This window comes from Bos javanicus, chromosome 23 (assembly GCF_032452875.1).
Source record: "Bos javanicus breed banteng chromosome 23, ARS-OSU_banteng_1.0, whole genome shotgun sequence".
NCBI classification, from domain to species: domain Eukaryota; kingdom Metazoa; phylum Chordata; class Mammalia; order Artiodactyla; family Bovidae; genus Bos; species Bos javanicus.
This window is the reverse complement of record NC_083890.1, coordinates 45805972-45822588: the sequence shown is the minus strand read 5'-3', so window position 1 is coordinate 45822588 and position 16617 is coordinate 45805972. Positions and strand designations below refer to the sequence as shown.

The following is a 16617-nucleotide window of genomic DNA, read 5'->3' as shown; positions in this document are numbered from 1 at the left end:
GACAACAAATACGCAAGAAAACATGGATTTGTGGTCACTCTTCTAACAACAAATATTTACTCTTGAAATTCAAATTTTTTGTGCCATGCTGATTTGTTTGTGTCTTTTTCACTCCATTGTCAAATCATAGTGTAATCTTTTTGTGTGCTTACTCACATTCGACTCTTTGTGACCCCGTGGACTGTAGCCCACCAGACTCCTCCGTGCGTGGGATTCTCCTGGCTGGCGTGTAAAACAGGATCAACTCTAGGGGCTGGGCTCCCCCGCTGGTCTCTCCTGGAATCAATCTGGGGTTACAGTCAGCGGACAGTCCAAGATGTCAGGTGAGTGGGGCTGTGGGTTGGCTGTTTACTGGGGCACCTCAGTTCCCCCCCAACATGACCTCTAATCTTTAGGTTTGAGTGGGTTTCTTGGCATGATGGTGGAAGTGTTTTGCAAGAGTAAAACCCCAGAGTGAAAGTGCTTATCAACCAATGCACTGAAGTTGCACAGTGGTGTCACTGGGGGTCCACGTGCTCTGTCTCAGAAGGCTGACAGGCTGTTTCGATCAAGCACACTCTTTCCATGCTAAGGACTCAACTGTGACAGGTGAGCTCCACTGTCTTCTATCATCTAGTGCTCTTGTAAGAGAGCCTGAGGGTCTGGTGATGGAGATCAAACATCTCGTTCTAATCTGCATTTTTCTACACCAGATGCAGGCAAGAAGGCTTGCACTGTTTGTGAACAGAAAGTGAAAGTGAAAGTGAAGTCGCTCAGTCATCTCCGGACTCTTTTCGATGACCCAGGGATTGAACCCAGGTCTCCCGCATTGTAGGCAGACACTTTACCATCTGAGCCACCAGGGACATGGCTGTTTGTGAACAGAGTGAGTGAGTGATGTCGCTCAGTCGTGTCCGACTCTTTGCGACCCCATGGAGTATAGCCTACCACGCTCCTCTGTCCATGGGATTTTCCAGGCAAGAGTACTGGAGTAGGTTGCCATTTCCTTCTCCAGGAGATCTTCCCGATTGAACCCAGGTCTCCCGCATTGTAGGCAGACACTTTACCATCTAAGCCACCAGGGACATGGCCATTTGTGAACAGAAGAAAGCAGCAAATCATTCAGTGTATCAGAGTAGCTAATGCCACCATCAGTTTAGATCAGGCACATGTCATATTAAATCTATTACCTTTTTTTTAAATATAGTTTTATATAGTTGATCTACAATGTTGTTTTATAGCTGATTTACAATTGAAATATAGTTGATTTACAATGTTGTTTTAGGACACCTATTTTCAAACGCCTTGCAGTGCAGCCTGGTCTAACTTGATAGTTCTGTGGCCTCTCTTTGTCGTTACTGTTCAGTTGCTAACTCTTGTCCGACTCTCTGTGACCCCATGGACTACAGCCCGCCAGGCTGCTCTGTCCACAGGATTCTCCAGGCAAGAGTGGGTTGCCATCTCCTTCTCCAGGGGATCTTCCGGACCCAGGGATGGAACTTGAGTCTCCTGCACTGGCAGGTGGATTCTTTCCCAGAACCACCAAGGAAGCTGGACGTGACCTCTGCTGGCACCCATGTAATACAACACACTCCCAGAAGTGAACGTGCTGGCAACGTTTATTTACATTACACTCCCTCAAGAATCTGTATTTATACACACAATCCAGTGCCTTCCTGCGAGAACTTTTTTAAACAAAAACAAAATAAGACACAATGAATATGATAGTTGGTAGCTTAATCAGCATCTTGCTCTTGGGGGGTCTTGTCTGGGATTTCTGAGTATACCGTATCGAGAGGCTGCCAGTGGCTATTCATGAGAGATTGGTAGAGCTCTTCACTTTTCACCATAAATTCTTTGTTGAGTTCCTCAATATTCAAGTGGAGATTTGGATCTGCACAAGCCAATAATACATAGGGGAGAAAAATAGAGTTTTACAGGACACATATTAGAAATGGCTTAAAACTAGAGCTTTTAAAAAACATCAGCAGGAAATAGTGCAGATATTTAATGTTAGTTTTTTAAATGGTGTGTTTCCTTTCGATAAGACTTTAAAAATAGAAACTGAAGCTACAAGAGCAGTGCTACTGGATTCAATGAGTAGATGGTGGGAGAAATGGAGAAAATGGACAGAAGTAAGAGATAATTTGGAAACGAATGGACAGTACTTGGAAATGCATTCAACTTGGAGCAGAAGAGAGAGGAAGGGTGGGGGGCGAGTCTTGAGTTTCTAGCTTGAGGACCTGGGTGGATATGACCCCAAGGACTGAGCCAGGACCAGATCCCTAAGACAGGGTTCTAAAAAATAAACGTGCTGCTTCATCTGTTCAGTTAACAGAATGATAGAAACGAAGAAATGGTTTATAACAATTAATTCAGAAACTGAGGGAGGGAGACCTACGTTGGAACTTTCTGGTAGGATCTCTCCGTTTATAGCCAGCTCAGTGAATGAGGGACCTGGGAAAAGGGCTAGTTTTGTTTTCAACTAAACATAAGGCTTCTGTTACCTTCTAGTGAATCTTCATCTTGGTTTTCAGCTAGAGATGTGGTTTCCTACAATGAAAATCAGTATGTTTAAAAATTTTTTTTTACTTAAAGGGTTGCTATTGACACTTTCCTGGAAGAATTTAGCTCTCAAAAGTAGTATCTACAACACTAAAATCCCTTTTGATCAAATTTTATTTTGAATTTTAAAAGAGACTTTAAATGACAAAATACTACAATTATGCAACAGGTGAGCTGAGCCCATAGAAGAAAACTCACACAGGAGGAGCACTGGTCAAAGGCACCTGCCTTCTCTGAAGTTTCAGGGATCTAAGTGGCCCCCTGGGGTCTGGGGGGCAGGAACCAGACCGCAAGGACCCTGGCATCAGACTCCACAATCCCTGCACCCAGACCTGCACCTGGAGCTCTGCCCTTCCTTCCGGGTGACAATCTGCAAAGTCTCCATGGGCACATATCCCTCGAGGCCTTCCAATCCCATCCCAACCCCGTGGCTCAGCTAAGGACCAGACGGTAGCTGCTGAGGAAACGCAGAGGCTACAGGAAAGTAAACCAATCCATCATCTTCTCAGGTGAGGAAGCACCCCCCAAACAGATCTTGGTTAGTTACTCCAGACTCCATGGGCTCTCTAGGGGCAGTGTAAGTTATTACCATTCCTCTCTACAGGCACCGGTGGCTCAGCAGTACAGAATCTGCCCACTACGCAGGACACCTGGGCTCGATCCCTGGGTCGGGAAGATCCCCTGGAGACAGGAATGACTACCCACTCCAGTATTCTTGCCTGGAGAATCCCATGGACAGAGGAGCCTGGCGGGCTACAGTCCATGGGGTCAGAAGGAGTCGGACACGACTGAGTGACTAAGCACACAGCACACACACATATCAGGGAGCAGAATCCAGGCTGAGGGAAATTCAAGGGGATTTCTCCAGGGCATGGAGAAAGGAAAAAGATGTCCCCATACCGGACACGCGCCCAACGCAGTATCTATGCCAGGGAGAGATACCTTGGGTGGAAGCGAAGTCTCAGAGGGGTGTCCAGAGGTCTCACACGCAGAATAAAGGTTGGGTCCATTTCCACCCGCCCCGCGGCCAGAGCTGTAGCCAGGAGGGTAACCGCCCTGCTGTTGCTCGTACCGGCTGCCGAAGGGGTGAGGCTGGCAGGATGGGAAGTCTGGCTTCACTCTAAGAGCAGCGGGGAGAAGAGGGAAAGGACATCAACAGCCAAGGCAGAATCGCTCAAAGCCCTAGGACTCGATTCTTCTTTCTCCAAGTAAGGAGGGTGTCCGCTTTCACTAAGAACACCTATTTCCAAAGCGGTAGTTTGTCAATTGCCAAACTGTGTTACAAAACAGAACACTATCAGCCTTTTCATTCAGAACAGGAAAAATCGGCGCACCTTTGCCAATACCAGTAATAAGTATCCTGTTGAGTTGAGCCCAAACCTGCAAAACTCTCCTGTCCAGCCATTTATCCAGACCCTTGATAAAAGGACTGGGAATCCACAGTTCTAACCCCCGCATCAAAGATCCCAGCCCCTGGTCTAAACCCTCTCAAGCCCACTAATAGCACTACCAGCTGCCTCAGAAATACCTGCAGTGACCATTCCTGCCAGGTAATTAATTCCTTGACTTTCAGGTGGGTTAAGGAGTGGGTGCGGACAGGCAGGAGTGTATTGGAGTCACCTGGAGGAGCCCCTGCAAACTGTGGGGTGGGCTTTGAGCTGCCTGCCTCCTCCCCCAACTGTCAGATCCTGGGAAGCTGTCAGAAAGGGGAGGTTGGGGCAGAAAGGGAGTGTGTGGTGGGCAACTACGAAGCACACAGAAGTCTCCAGCCCCCACACAATAATGTGTAAGGGAGTCACTTTTAATCATTAAAAGCTTAAGACAAAGACTACAATTTGCTGTTTCTCTCCTCAGTTATCTGCAAAGAATGACCACTGGAATCAGCGTCCAGTGGACTTTCCTTTAAACGCCCACTGCAGGCTGAAATCAGCATCCTAACCAGCTGGCGGGAAGAAGTGCTCTCTCTCTCTCACACACACCCCCGCCAACCACAGAAGTGCTATCTCACACACACACCCCCTAACCAACACACACACACCCCTAATCAACACACACACACCCCTAATCAACACACACACACCCCTAACCAACACACACACCCCCACCAACCACAGAAGTGCTGTCTCTCTCACACACACACACACACACACACACACCCCGCCCGCCGCTAACCAGCTGGTGGGAAGAAGTGCTCTCTCTCTCTCACACACACCCTAACCACAGAAGTGGTGCTATCTCACACACACACCCATAGCTTAATGCAACTATGGAAAAATTTTCAAAGAAATATCTCTGTAAGTTAGTAGTTTTTTTAAAGCACAACAAACTGCTTCCTAAACTTTAAGGCCCATTCAAATTATCTGAGTGTGTTTACAATGTGGGTTTGAATTCTATCTGGAGGGGAGCCTGAGGTTCTGCCAGTTTCCACGCACTTTGAGCAACCAGTCTACACAAAATGTCAAAACCTAAGAAAATAACTTTTGAGTCTAAACAGGGACACATAGGGCCTGGCCATTTCCTTGTTAATGGAAATGGCTTGTTAATAACTAGTTAACTTGTTAATAACGAGCCCACTATTCAAATGCTTGTGTGCATGCTAAGATCGCTTCAGTTGTGTCTGACTCTTTGTGACCCTCTGGGCTGTAGCCCACCAGGCTCCTCTGTCCATGGAATTCTTCAGGCAAAACTGGAATGCATTGCCATGCCTTCCTCCAGGGGATCTTCCTGACCTAGGAATCGAACCCAAGTCTGTTATGTCTCCTGGCAGGTGGATTCTTTACCACTAGGGCCACCTTGGAAGCCCCATTCAAATGTTTAATGTAGTTTCTATTTACCTGTAATGTGAAAAATAATCATCATGATGAATTCTAATCGTTCAACCATTCACCCATCATTTACTGAGCCCCTCCTATACACAACGCAGGTGCCTGGCATTGGTGCCACAGTGGAGCTGATACTTTAGTAATTTGATTTCCCTGTGTGTTCAAGGGAGATGTTATTGATTAGCAGCTGTGCACACACACTTAGGGGCCACCCAATATCCAGTTTCCTTTTCTTCCTTAATAATAGAACCTAGATTTTATTTCGAAGTAGCAATGTGCCTTGTGGCCAGGTGGCCAAAGTCGAGCTAATAAGATGTAAATAGCACCATCACAAGGGGGCTGAGGAAAGCTTCGTGGGCAGAGGGAGTCTGCTTAGCTGGAAGGTGTTTGTTGCTGTCGTTTTCTGCCCTTCTCACAGGTCGAGAGCTGAGATTACAGATGTGATGGATGAAACCAAAAGACCTCTGCATCTCTCCTGGCCTATGAGTGATATCAAAGGGGAAGTCACACAACCAAACACAGGATCTTAAAGAGCAAACAGGTCAGGGTCCCTGATGACTGGAGACTCCCTGTACCAGCACTGGACCAACCTGCCTCTAAAAGCCTTTGTCTTAAGAAAGAAATCTCGTTTAAGCCACTGCTGTAAATTGCCTGAAATTAAAAATAATTGTCGGGGCTTCCATGATGGCTCAGGGCTAAAGAATCTGCCTGTAATGCCAAAGATATGGGTTCAATCCGTGGGTTGGGAAGATCCCCTGGAGAAGGAAATGGCTACCTGTTGAGGTCTTTTAATGGACCGGAACCTGGTGGTCCAGAGTTGACCGATAAGAAAGTAATGGAAAGAGAAAGAGGCTGATATTCCTTGGTTTACACAGAAAGCCTGGGGCTTGCTCTGTTCACGGAGGCCTCAGGCGCCCTCTCGATGGGGTGACGGCGCAGAGCACCTTCGCAAGGTGTTAGACACCTAAGCAGGAAAGTGAACTCAGAGAGCGTCTGTGCTCCAAAGAAATAGCCTGGGAGACAGAGGGAGAGAGAGGGAGAGAGAAAGCAAGACATGGGGACCAAAGCTCTGATGGAGCAAAGGTGTTTTAATCAACATGGTGTGGGCATACATACTGTAGTTATTCTCAGCAAAGATAAAGATTAAAATTCCAGACTTACAAAACATAGGCGATCCATATTAAAGAGAGAGAGTTGTAAATAATCACTTTTACCATATGGTTCATAAAAAGGAAGAGGGTACTTATCAAGTATTGAAAAACTAACGAAGGAAATGCCTGGATTCCTCAGCACCACCCCCCCCCCCCCAACCCCCCCCCCCGCCAGAGGCTTGCCTCTCAATTCCTGAATATTCAGGAATTAATAAGGAACAGAGAATTCCTGACAGATCCAAAACAGCACACAGGGAGCCTCCTGTTAAATGCTTCCTGACAATTCCCCCTATTTTATTATACTCTTAAAAAAAAAAACAAACATCCAGACCCAATGAGTTTGGTTAGCATTAACCAACCTTATAGAAAGGCGACGGTAAACAACAAATATAATTATCAAGACAATCACCAAAGTTACAGTTCCAGACCCGATAGTGGTAATACTTTGAAACCATCTTCGTGGGTCTAGCCGGATAATTTGTTCAGCTAAAGTTTCCAAATTAGGGGAAGAGGGCAGATTTTTAGAAAAAGTTTTAAAGATTTCCTTTTTGCAGTAAATGTACATTCAGAGAGGCATTATCATGTATATTTTGTAAATGAAATTTGATTTGTACCCAGTTGTAGGCACTATGATTGAACAGGCACAACACAAAATTGAGTAGCTAAAATAAATAGAGGAGTTAAGTATTGGAGAAGGAAATGGCAACGCACTCCAGTGTTCTTGCCTGGATAATCCCAGGGACGGGGAAGCCTGGTGGGCTGCCATCTATGGGGTTGCACAGAGTTGGACACAACTGAAGTGACTTAGCAGTAGCAATAGCAAGACAAGTATATAGTTTGCAATTAATACAAGTTATGGAACGTAAAGTCTTATTAAATTGTAAACTTCCTATAGCTATAACAAAAGGGAGTGGGACATGGGCTTGTATAAAGTATGACCGATTACAGCAAAAGAGATAGTTACTATGACCACGACAGGTCTCTGTGAAATGTCCGGTCCAAGTTCCAAATTTTTCGGTGTTTGCAGCAAGTTTCCAAATGTCCCATTGTTCAGGCTCAATGTGTTTATCCAGGGCAGTTCAAGGAGGGCGGGGGGAGTGCCATTCCACCATTAAGCCAGCCAAGAAATCCTTTGTCATGGTAATGTTTCATAAGTAACCTTTTACATAATGTTTTTTGTTCTTTCCCTAACGTTTCAGCGGAGAAGGCAATGGCAACCCATTCCAGTGCTCTTGCCTAGAAAATCCCATGGATGGAGGGGCCTGGTAGGCTGCAGTCCATGGGGTCGCTAAGAGTTGGACACGACTGAGCGACTTCACTTTCACTTTTCACTTTCAGGCATTGGAGAAGGAAATGGCAACCCACTCCAGTGTTCTTGCCTGGAGAATCCCAGGGACAGAGAGCCTGGTGGGCTGCCGTCTATGGGGTCGCACAGTTGGATACGACTGAAGCGACTTAGCAGCTAACTTTTCAGTAGTGTAAACGTGGTTCACAGTAAATAACCCAAGCTACGTCGGAAGGGCTTCTTTTGGAGGCAGGACAAAAACCCAAGTTTGTTGTTTATGCGTAGTACTGCTGGGCCCTTGAACAGGGAAAAGACTTCATAGCCTAAAGAAATGTTAATTAGTTTTCCTTCCTCCCCAGGGTGTGATGGCTCCTTCACGTACTAGGGAGGGGGCATATGTAGTCATTAGCTGAAACGACTGGTCCTCTCTCTGCTCATTCGACCACCTGTAATAGAGGTGGGTTGGGGATTAGTTGAGCTTGAGCGGGGGTCGGGGGGGAAGGGTGGGGGGGTGGGTGGTACAGGCCAAAAGACTGAGCATTGCCAGAATGTATTCAGGATTCCCAGGCAATCCCTATTGAGAGACCAAATTTTCAGCTCGATTAGTAAGGGTTTTTATTTGTCCCCAAGTGGGGAGATAATAGGGGTGATGCCGCTGAGGGCGGTGCTTTCTGGAGATCTTTAGAGCGGACATAGCCTGTATCAGAATTTCTTCTTCCTGGGGGTCTTGTTGTTTCATCTCCATTTTGAATGCTGGGGCCCCCCTTGGGTTGAATCTTCTGAAGAGGTTAAAAAAAATTTTAAACAAATAAAGCTGTATTAACGATAGTTATAGGTTTAGAAAATATCTTATGTTGGAATCTAGTAAAGTCTGCTTTAGTTAAGACAGTAGCGCACCTTGTGTATTCCCCCTTTTAAAATTTTTTGTATTTGTAACTTTAGTGTGTGATGTGTTTGACTCTGTCTTGTGCCTGTGGGTTATAAGGAATACCTGTAATATGTTTAATAGAAAAATATTGTAAAAATTGTTTAAAGTCTCTACAAATATGGGCAGGGCCATTGTCTGTTTTTATGGAACTAGAAGTTTCCATTACTGTAAAACAAGCTAGTAAGTGAGTTATAATGTTTTGTGTAGCCTCACCGCGAAGAGGTGTGGCCCAAATAAAAGCATTAGGTTGTAAACCGCGAGGCTTAATACCTTGTGTGATGGGTAGAGGCCTGTTAGGAGACGCCATTTGTTAGATTTCTTTTTTATAACAAAAATAGGAGAGTTCCAAGGAGAACAAGATTCCTCAATATGCTTTAATTCTAGTTGTGTATCTATAAGTTCCTTAGCCGCCTGTAATTTCTCTTTCGTGAGGGGCCACACTGCTCTGTCCAAGTACGCTCTTCATTCTTCCAAGTTATTTTAATAATTGTATTGTTTGTTAAATGAACAGTGGCCTCTAGGAAAAATGTGGAATGTATATCTGAGTTTGTCACATCTTACATCTTTTTATTAAAAGCATCTATCTTACCTTTTTTAGCAACTATGAAGTGTCTTGTATATTAGCATTTTATAGATTGGTGAGTATATTAATTGTATCATATTACGATATATATATTCATTATATATATATTATACATTATATATTAATAGTTTGAAATCTCTAGTTTTTATGTAAGAAAAACTTTTTGTAAGAGGAAGTTAATGTTTAGTAATTAATGTTTTAAAATCTTATTTTGGAAATGACCTAGTTATTTAATAAACTTGTATTATTTAGTTCAGTACAGCTCTAGAAATTTAAGTTATACCAATCCCGAGATTATTTTAGATTATAATAATAGATTATTCTATTAAAAAGTAATTATTTTAATAGAGTTTATCTAAAAGTTTTTATCTCATTTATATATATAGTTACCTTTTTGTTGACAAATTTAGTTTACCTTAAACCTAGGCATAATAAAAGTATTATATAATGTTGATGACTTAAGACATGTCTTAATTAGATTAGCAATTATATTCAAATTATATTTATATTTAAATAAACATTATTAAATATTTTTCAGTTCACGTGAATTTTAATTTATAGAGCTCATTAACTTCATATTATCTAAAAACAAAGCTGGTATATCAACAGCAGCACTTCCCGATGTTGAGGGTTTGAGGGAAAAGATGGAATTTGCCCCAGGTTTTTGTTGAAGGGGACCTGGGTGGGTCCCCTGTTTGGAGTTTCTCGGAATACGTTTCCCTTTAATGTCAAATTTAGATTTACAATCTTGGGCCCAATGCAGTCCTCTACAGCAGCGAGGACAGATTTTTGGAGGTTTTTTAATTTTTATATATATATATTTTTTAGCTTTCTTAGAGCAGTCCCTTTTTAAATGGTTCTTATTTCCAAATGTAAAGCATCCTTCATTTCCCTTTCTTAAGGCAGCAACCACTGTTTCAGCTATCATTTGCATCTTTTGAGTTTCTAATCCTAGATTGCGACAAGCCTTCAAATAGTAATACTCCCTGTCTCACGAAATGGAGCTATAGCTTTTTGACATTCCTGATTTGCATTTTCATAAGCAAGTAATTTCTCTAGTTGCCTTTTGGCTTCTTCTCCAATTACAGTATGGGAAATAGCAGTTTGTAATCTAGCTAAAAAATCAGCATACGTTTTATTAAGTCCCTGAACTTTAAGTGATGAAGTAAAGTAGCAAAGTGATGGGGTTTTCCAGCCGTTTTACCTATCTCTTAGTACTTACCGGCCTCAGTGGGCCCTGGGGTCACTCCATCCGTCCGAATCTGCATATGTATACCAAGCTCCTGTTCTGGGCACCACTTGGTGAGGTCCTTTAATGGACCGGAACCTGGTGGTCCGGAGTCAGCCAATAAGAAAGTAAAGGATAGAGAAAGAGGCTGATATTCCTTGGTTTACGCAGAAAGCCAATAAAGCCCCTGCACAGGGCTTGCTCTGTTCACGGAGGCCTCAGGCGCCCTCTCGATGGGGTGAAGGCACAGAGCGCCTTCTACAGAGGGTCTTAGAAGCCAGGGCAGTAAAGTGAACTAGAGAGCCTCTGCACTCCAAAGAAACAGCCTGAGAGAGACAGAAAGCAAGCAAGACACGGGGACCAAAGCTCCGATGGAGCAAAGGTGTTTTAATCAACATAGTGTGGGCATATATACTGTAGTTATTCTCAGCAAAGATAAAGATTAAAATTCCAGACTTAAAAAACATAGGCAATCCATATTAAAGAGAGAGAGAGTTGTAAATAATCACTTTTACCATATGGTTCATAAAAAGGAAGAGGGTACTTATTAACGTATAGAAAAACTAACGAAGGAAATGCCTGGATTCCTCAGCCCCCTGGGAGAGGCTTGCCTCTCCTAATTCCTGAATATTCAGGAATTAATAAGGAACAGAGAATTCCTGACAGATCCAAAACAGCATACAGGAAGCCTCCTGTTAAATGCTTCCTAACAGCTACCCACTCCAGTATTCTTGCCTGGAGAATCCCATGGATGGAGGAGTCTGGGGGACAACAGTCCATGGGGCTGCAAAGATTCAGATACAGCTGAGCAGAGCACAGCAGCAATGGGCATAGTTAACGAGAATTGGCGGCGAGGAGTGGAAAACTGAAAGAAACATTAAAAAATAGTAATTTCCTAAAATGTTTAATACCATTTTGAAGGTTATCTTCCATTAACAGCTATTAGAGCTATATTCCATGTTGTACAATACACCCTTGAGCCAATCTTAACCCAACAGTTTGTGCCTCCCCTGCCCCCCGACCCCACCCAACACACACTGTAATACTGGTTTGTTCTCTGTTATCTGGGAGCCTGCTTCTTTTCTTTTTTTTTTTTTTGCTGTATTCACAGTTTATTGAATTTTTTAGAAAAAAACTATTCTTAAATATTGTAGCAGCTTAGAAATCAAACTTCATGTTATCAGTTAAGATTCTTTCAGAAAAGCATTATCTTTTTTCCTTCTCTTATTTTGGACTTTTTTAGACAATGAAAATGTTTTCTATGAGTGAGAGATGGAGCTGTAGCGGGAAAGGAATGTGGGAGCTGACCCTTCGTGATACGGTGGTAGGAGGCTGGGATTTGCGAGGAAGTCTTTAAGGCATGTTGCACCCACCCAGGAAGACGGCAGGGGCCAGATGCTATAAGCAAGACTCCAGAGACGAAGATGGACATTCAGGCAGAATTTTAGATGATGGTGACAAGGAAGAGTTCACAAATATTGCTTTGATCTCCAAAAGTCTCAAATGCAAACCTCCCATAGTTCACCTGATTATTCTCATGAAGCAGGTGAAACAATTTCTTTCAGGTCTGGGTCTAGGGAAAGTAGCCCACTTTCTGTCTCCCTGAGCTCTACATGCAGAGGAGATCAAAGTCCTCTGAGAATACAAGCAGACGCACTCTCTGTAGTCCTCAAATTTAACAGACTTGCTACCTATGACACTGTGAAAGGAGTGTAACAGTGCAGCATTAGACTCACATGAGTTTTTTTTTTTTTTTTTTAATTTTTTATTCCTTTATTTCTCATGTGTTCCCCATCCTGAACCCTCCTCCCTCCTCCCTCCCCATACCATCCCTCTGGGTCGTCCCAGTGCACCAGCCCCAAGCATCCAGCATCGTGCATTGAACCTGTTTTTAACAAGGCCAATTTCTCTCCACAGTATCCTGCTTTTAGCTCCGTATATCGACCTTCTAACCACCCTCACCCACCCCGCAAAACAAAGACTGGCTTTTTTTCTTTAGCAAACCAAACAAAGCCAAGTACTTACTAAACACCGGTTGAATGAATGAATAAATCAATGCCTGGCTCAAGCGCAAAAAGCTTTTCCATCAATAATATAAACGCAAAACTAGAAACCCCATTGTGCTTTAGAGTTAATAAGCCCTATCGTGCAGGGGTTGGTGGTTTCTTGGCAATTGCAGTTTTCTGAGAATGAGACTGAATGGCTTTTGCCACCCTGTGTTTGGAAAGAGAACACGCGGCTTGGCAGGAAGTATGCTGTTTGAATCCACTTGAGTAGGTGTATATTGCATTGTGTGTTTTTCTTTAGACAGAGAAAAACCACTTTTCTTCTTCGTTAAGAGACAACACTGGAGCCCAAGGAGAAGTGAAAGGAGCAGCAACACCACAGTCTCCTGCTGCCGAGCTCTGTGGTTGTGGGAGAGTTTTGGACCGACTTCTCCATTTATATCCTCAGACCAGATTAGAGTATTTTAGCTTTAGAGGCATTAATCTTTTTGAAAATGTGACGAAATCCTACGAATGCTCTCTTCCATAAACGAACGCATACAATTCTGCGTATAATTTCAGGGCATTCACAAGTCCCAAAACTTATCCATCAATTCTCCCACGTTAGGAGCCCCAGGACCAGATGCTCCAAGGTCTTCTAAGCTCTATGCCTAGCTCCACTAACTTTTTACAATTAAAAAAATAAGAGGAGGAAAAACCATTTTACGCTTATGTCGCGTGCACTGTGGTTTTCACGCTATTCTAAACGTCTCCAGGTTGGAGCAGAAGACTTTCTTAAGCCACAAGGCTCTTCTCTAAAATGTGACTTTACCATACTTCACTCCAATAAAACTTAATTAAAAATAAAATGTGACAGATACTTAAGCAGGTAAAAGTGTGACAATCCATGTACCAGATTGTAATTGACAAGCATAGTAATAGATGCTGACTATGATAATTACCCTGTTATCATGACATGTTAAAATTAATTTCAAATGAATGCTAATTCTTTACAAACAGCATTTGAAATTTCACTGGGGTAATGAGGCGGGGCACCAGGGGGATTCCTGAAGCAACAAAATACATAGAGCACATGATTCTGAAACAATTTTATTCAGTGTTCCTTTTCTTTTTGCATGAGAGACTACCACTTCCCCCTAAATAAAGATATGCAAAGAGTCATGTATTTAAAAAGAAAATTAGACTTCAAGAAATGTCCTCCTTACTTCATCCCATGCCCAGGGAACACCCCTACAGCAATTCACAAGCCTCTGATTTAGTTGTTCTTTGATAGAAGAGCCACCAGAAAAACAAGCAAGATACAAAAAAAGAATTTAAAAAGTAAAACAATTTGGGACTAACATAATAACATAACTAGCAAAGTGAAGGAATTACAGCTGTATCTCCTTTTTTTTTTTTTGTACTTCAATTTATTGTCCTTTATAGATCCAGCTTTTTTAAAAAACACAAATCAAAGTTTCTGGCAACCCTGCACGGAGCAAGGCTATCAGCACCACTTCCCAACAGCATTTGATTCCTTTGGGTCCCTCTGTCATATTTTGGTAATTCTTAGAATATTTCAAACTTGATCATTATTAGTCTATTTTGTATGGTGATCAGTGATCTCTGATGTTACTACTAGGACTTGTTAAGCCTCAAGTGATTGGACTTTTTAGCACTAAAATATTTTTCAATTAAAGACTATGCCTTTCTTAGACATAACGGTGAAAGTAAAAGTGGCTCAGTCATGTCCAACTCTTTGAGACCCCATGGACTGTCCACGTAATTCTCCAGGTCAGAATACTGGAGTGGGTGGCCTTTCCCTTCTCTAGAGCATTTTCCCAACCCAGGTATCGAACCCGGGTCTCCTGCACTGCAGGTGGATTCTTTACCAACTGAGCTACCAGGGAAGCCCAAGACATAATGGGATTACACACTATAATACAGTGCAGTATAATATACACCTAACATTGGGAAAGAAAAGATTTTGTGTGACACGTTACTTGGAGGGTCTGGAAATGAACCTGCAATCTTTCTCACCTGTGCCAGTACTGTCCAACAGTGAACACAGTTTTCAAGAGACTGAGAATGAGCTGGACTTCAGTATTTCAGTGCCTGAGGAGTCCCAACATGTACAGACGCCAAAGCGCGCAGAAGGCTTTCCTTGTGCTGAAATGACAACCAAAATAACCTCATTTGTACAAGACCCAAACCAGCATCGATTAAAACAAATCCGAGTTAAACACGTACTGACGATTCAGAACATCGGTGAACAAACGTCCTCAGAGACAAGAGGCTAAGCGCTACAGGCCTGTACCACAGTCTAAAAGGGATGGGGGTGAGTTGACAAAAGTCGCAGCAACGTATGTTTCAACCTCCCATAGTCATATTCACCGGTAGGGAGCTTCAGTCGTGTCCAACTCTTTGCGACCCCATGAATCACAGCACGCCAGGCCTCCCTGTCCATCACCAACTCCCGGAGTTCACTCAAACTCACGTCCATTAAGTCAGTGATGCCATCCAACCATCTCATCCTCTGTCGTCCCCTTCTCCTCCTGCCCCCAATCCCTCCCAGCATCAGTCTTTTCCAATGAGTCAACTCTTTGCATGAGGTGGCCAAAGAACTGGAGTTTCAGCTTTAGCATCCTTCCTTCCAAAGAAATCCCAGGGCTGATCTCCTTCAGAATGGACTGGTTGGATCTCCTTGCAGTCCAAGGGACTCTCAAGAGTCTTCTCCAACATCACAGTTCAAAAGCATCAACTCTTCGGCGCTCAGCCTTCTTCACAGTCCAACTCTCACATCCATACATGACCACAGGAAAAACCATAGCCTTGACTAGACGAACCTTTGTTGGCAAAGTAATGTCTCTGCTTTTGAATATGCTATCTAGGTTGGTCATAACTTTCTTTCCAAGGAGTAAGCGTCATTTACGCTCCGATATTTACTCTGTTGGAAGTCTGTACGAAGCTGTCCTTTCTGACACATCTCTGAATCTTTATATTTCACGAAAATCTCAAATCTAAACTACGACTATCTTTGCTTTCATTGCGGCTCAAGACAGTAAAGAATCTGCCTGCAAGGCGGGAGACCCGGGTTCGAGCCCTGGGTTGGGAAGATCCCCTGGAGTAGGGAAAGGCTACCCACTGCAGTATTCTTGGGCTTCCTTTGTGGTTCGGCTGGTAAAGAATCCGCCTGCATTGCGGGAGACCTGGGTTAGATCCCTGGGTCGGGAGATTCCCTGGAGTAGGGAAAGGTTACCCACTGCAGTATTCTTGCCTGGAGAATCCCATGGACACAGGAGACGGGACAGAGTCGGACACGACTGAGCAACTCATACTGGCTTTTATTACCGTTTGACTTTGCAGCTAACTCGGGAAAGGTGGTGAAAAGAAATTAAATGAGATTCCCTTCCGGAAACTCACCAAGGATGACTAGACCCGTCATCTTCCAAGTACTGTCTTTACTCCCCTCGGGTAAAGGGTCCTTGTCCTTCTCAGGAATGTGCCACAACGTTGGCCGACGAGTCCTTAAGGGTTCGTCAAGTCATAACCAAGAAGGAAGAAAAGGTGCTGGGCGAGATTATGCGGCCCGGGCGGGAGCGCGGGAACCGGACCCCTCCGATCAAGGCGAACCCTAAAGGTCACCCCTCCTCCTCCAGTTACAGAGAATGAGCGCGAGAAACGGCTTCCAGCACAAGTAGGAGACATAACTCCCTACTCGCCATCGCAGCCCGAAATCCACAGACACACATCTCGCGGCTGCGCCGGGCGCGCTCTCCGACTCCCGCCCTGACCGGAAGTGCCCGCCCCTTCCGTAGACGCCCCGGAAACGGGGGGCCTCCGCAGAGGCTGTCTAGCCCACTCGCCTCGGAAGCGCCTAGCGCAAGGCTCCCTCGAAAATGCTTGCTGGCCCCCAGGTTTTTTTCACTCCTTGAAATGAGCAACCTCGTCAAGGGGCGTCCCTCTTTACTCCCTCCTTGGAAATTCCGCCTGATCGTCTAGAAATTCCGTCTGATCCGCCGGAAACCACCCGCCCCCCCACCTCCATCATGGATGCAGGCATCTAAAAGGCAGCCCCACAGGCCTGACGT

General features: G+C 44.0%; 1 long non-coding RNA gene across 3 annotated transcripts; it reads right to left on the bottom strand.

The window, feature by feature from the left end:
- Positions 1-1580: 1580 nt before the first annotated feature.
- LOC133236719 (uncharacterized) lies at positions 1581-16553 on the bottom strand. Of its 3 annotated transcripts, XR_009732995.1 has the most exons (6): positions 15950-16553; positions 14567-14695; positions 10536-10640; positions 3487-3664; positions 2487-2532; positions 1581-1873 (listed from the first exon to the last, which is right to left on the bottom strand). It is a non-coding gene; the product is annotated as an uncharacterized LOC133236719 (long non-coding RNA). The 3 variants fall into 3 exon arrangements; XR_009732994.1 differs by lacking the exon at positions 10536-10640 and having other exon boundaries at positions 15950-16549; XR_009732996.1 differs by lacking the exons at positions 2487-2532; positions 10536-10640 and having other exon boundaries at positions 15950-16547.
- Positions 16554-16617: the final 64 nt, after the last annotated feature.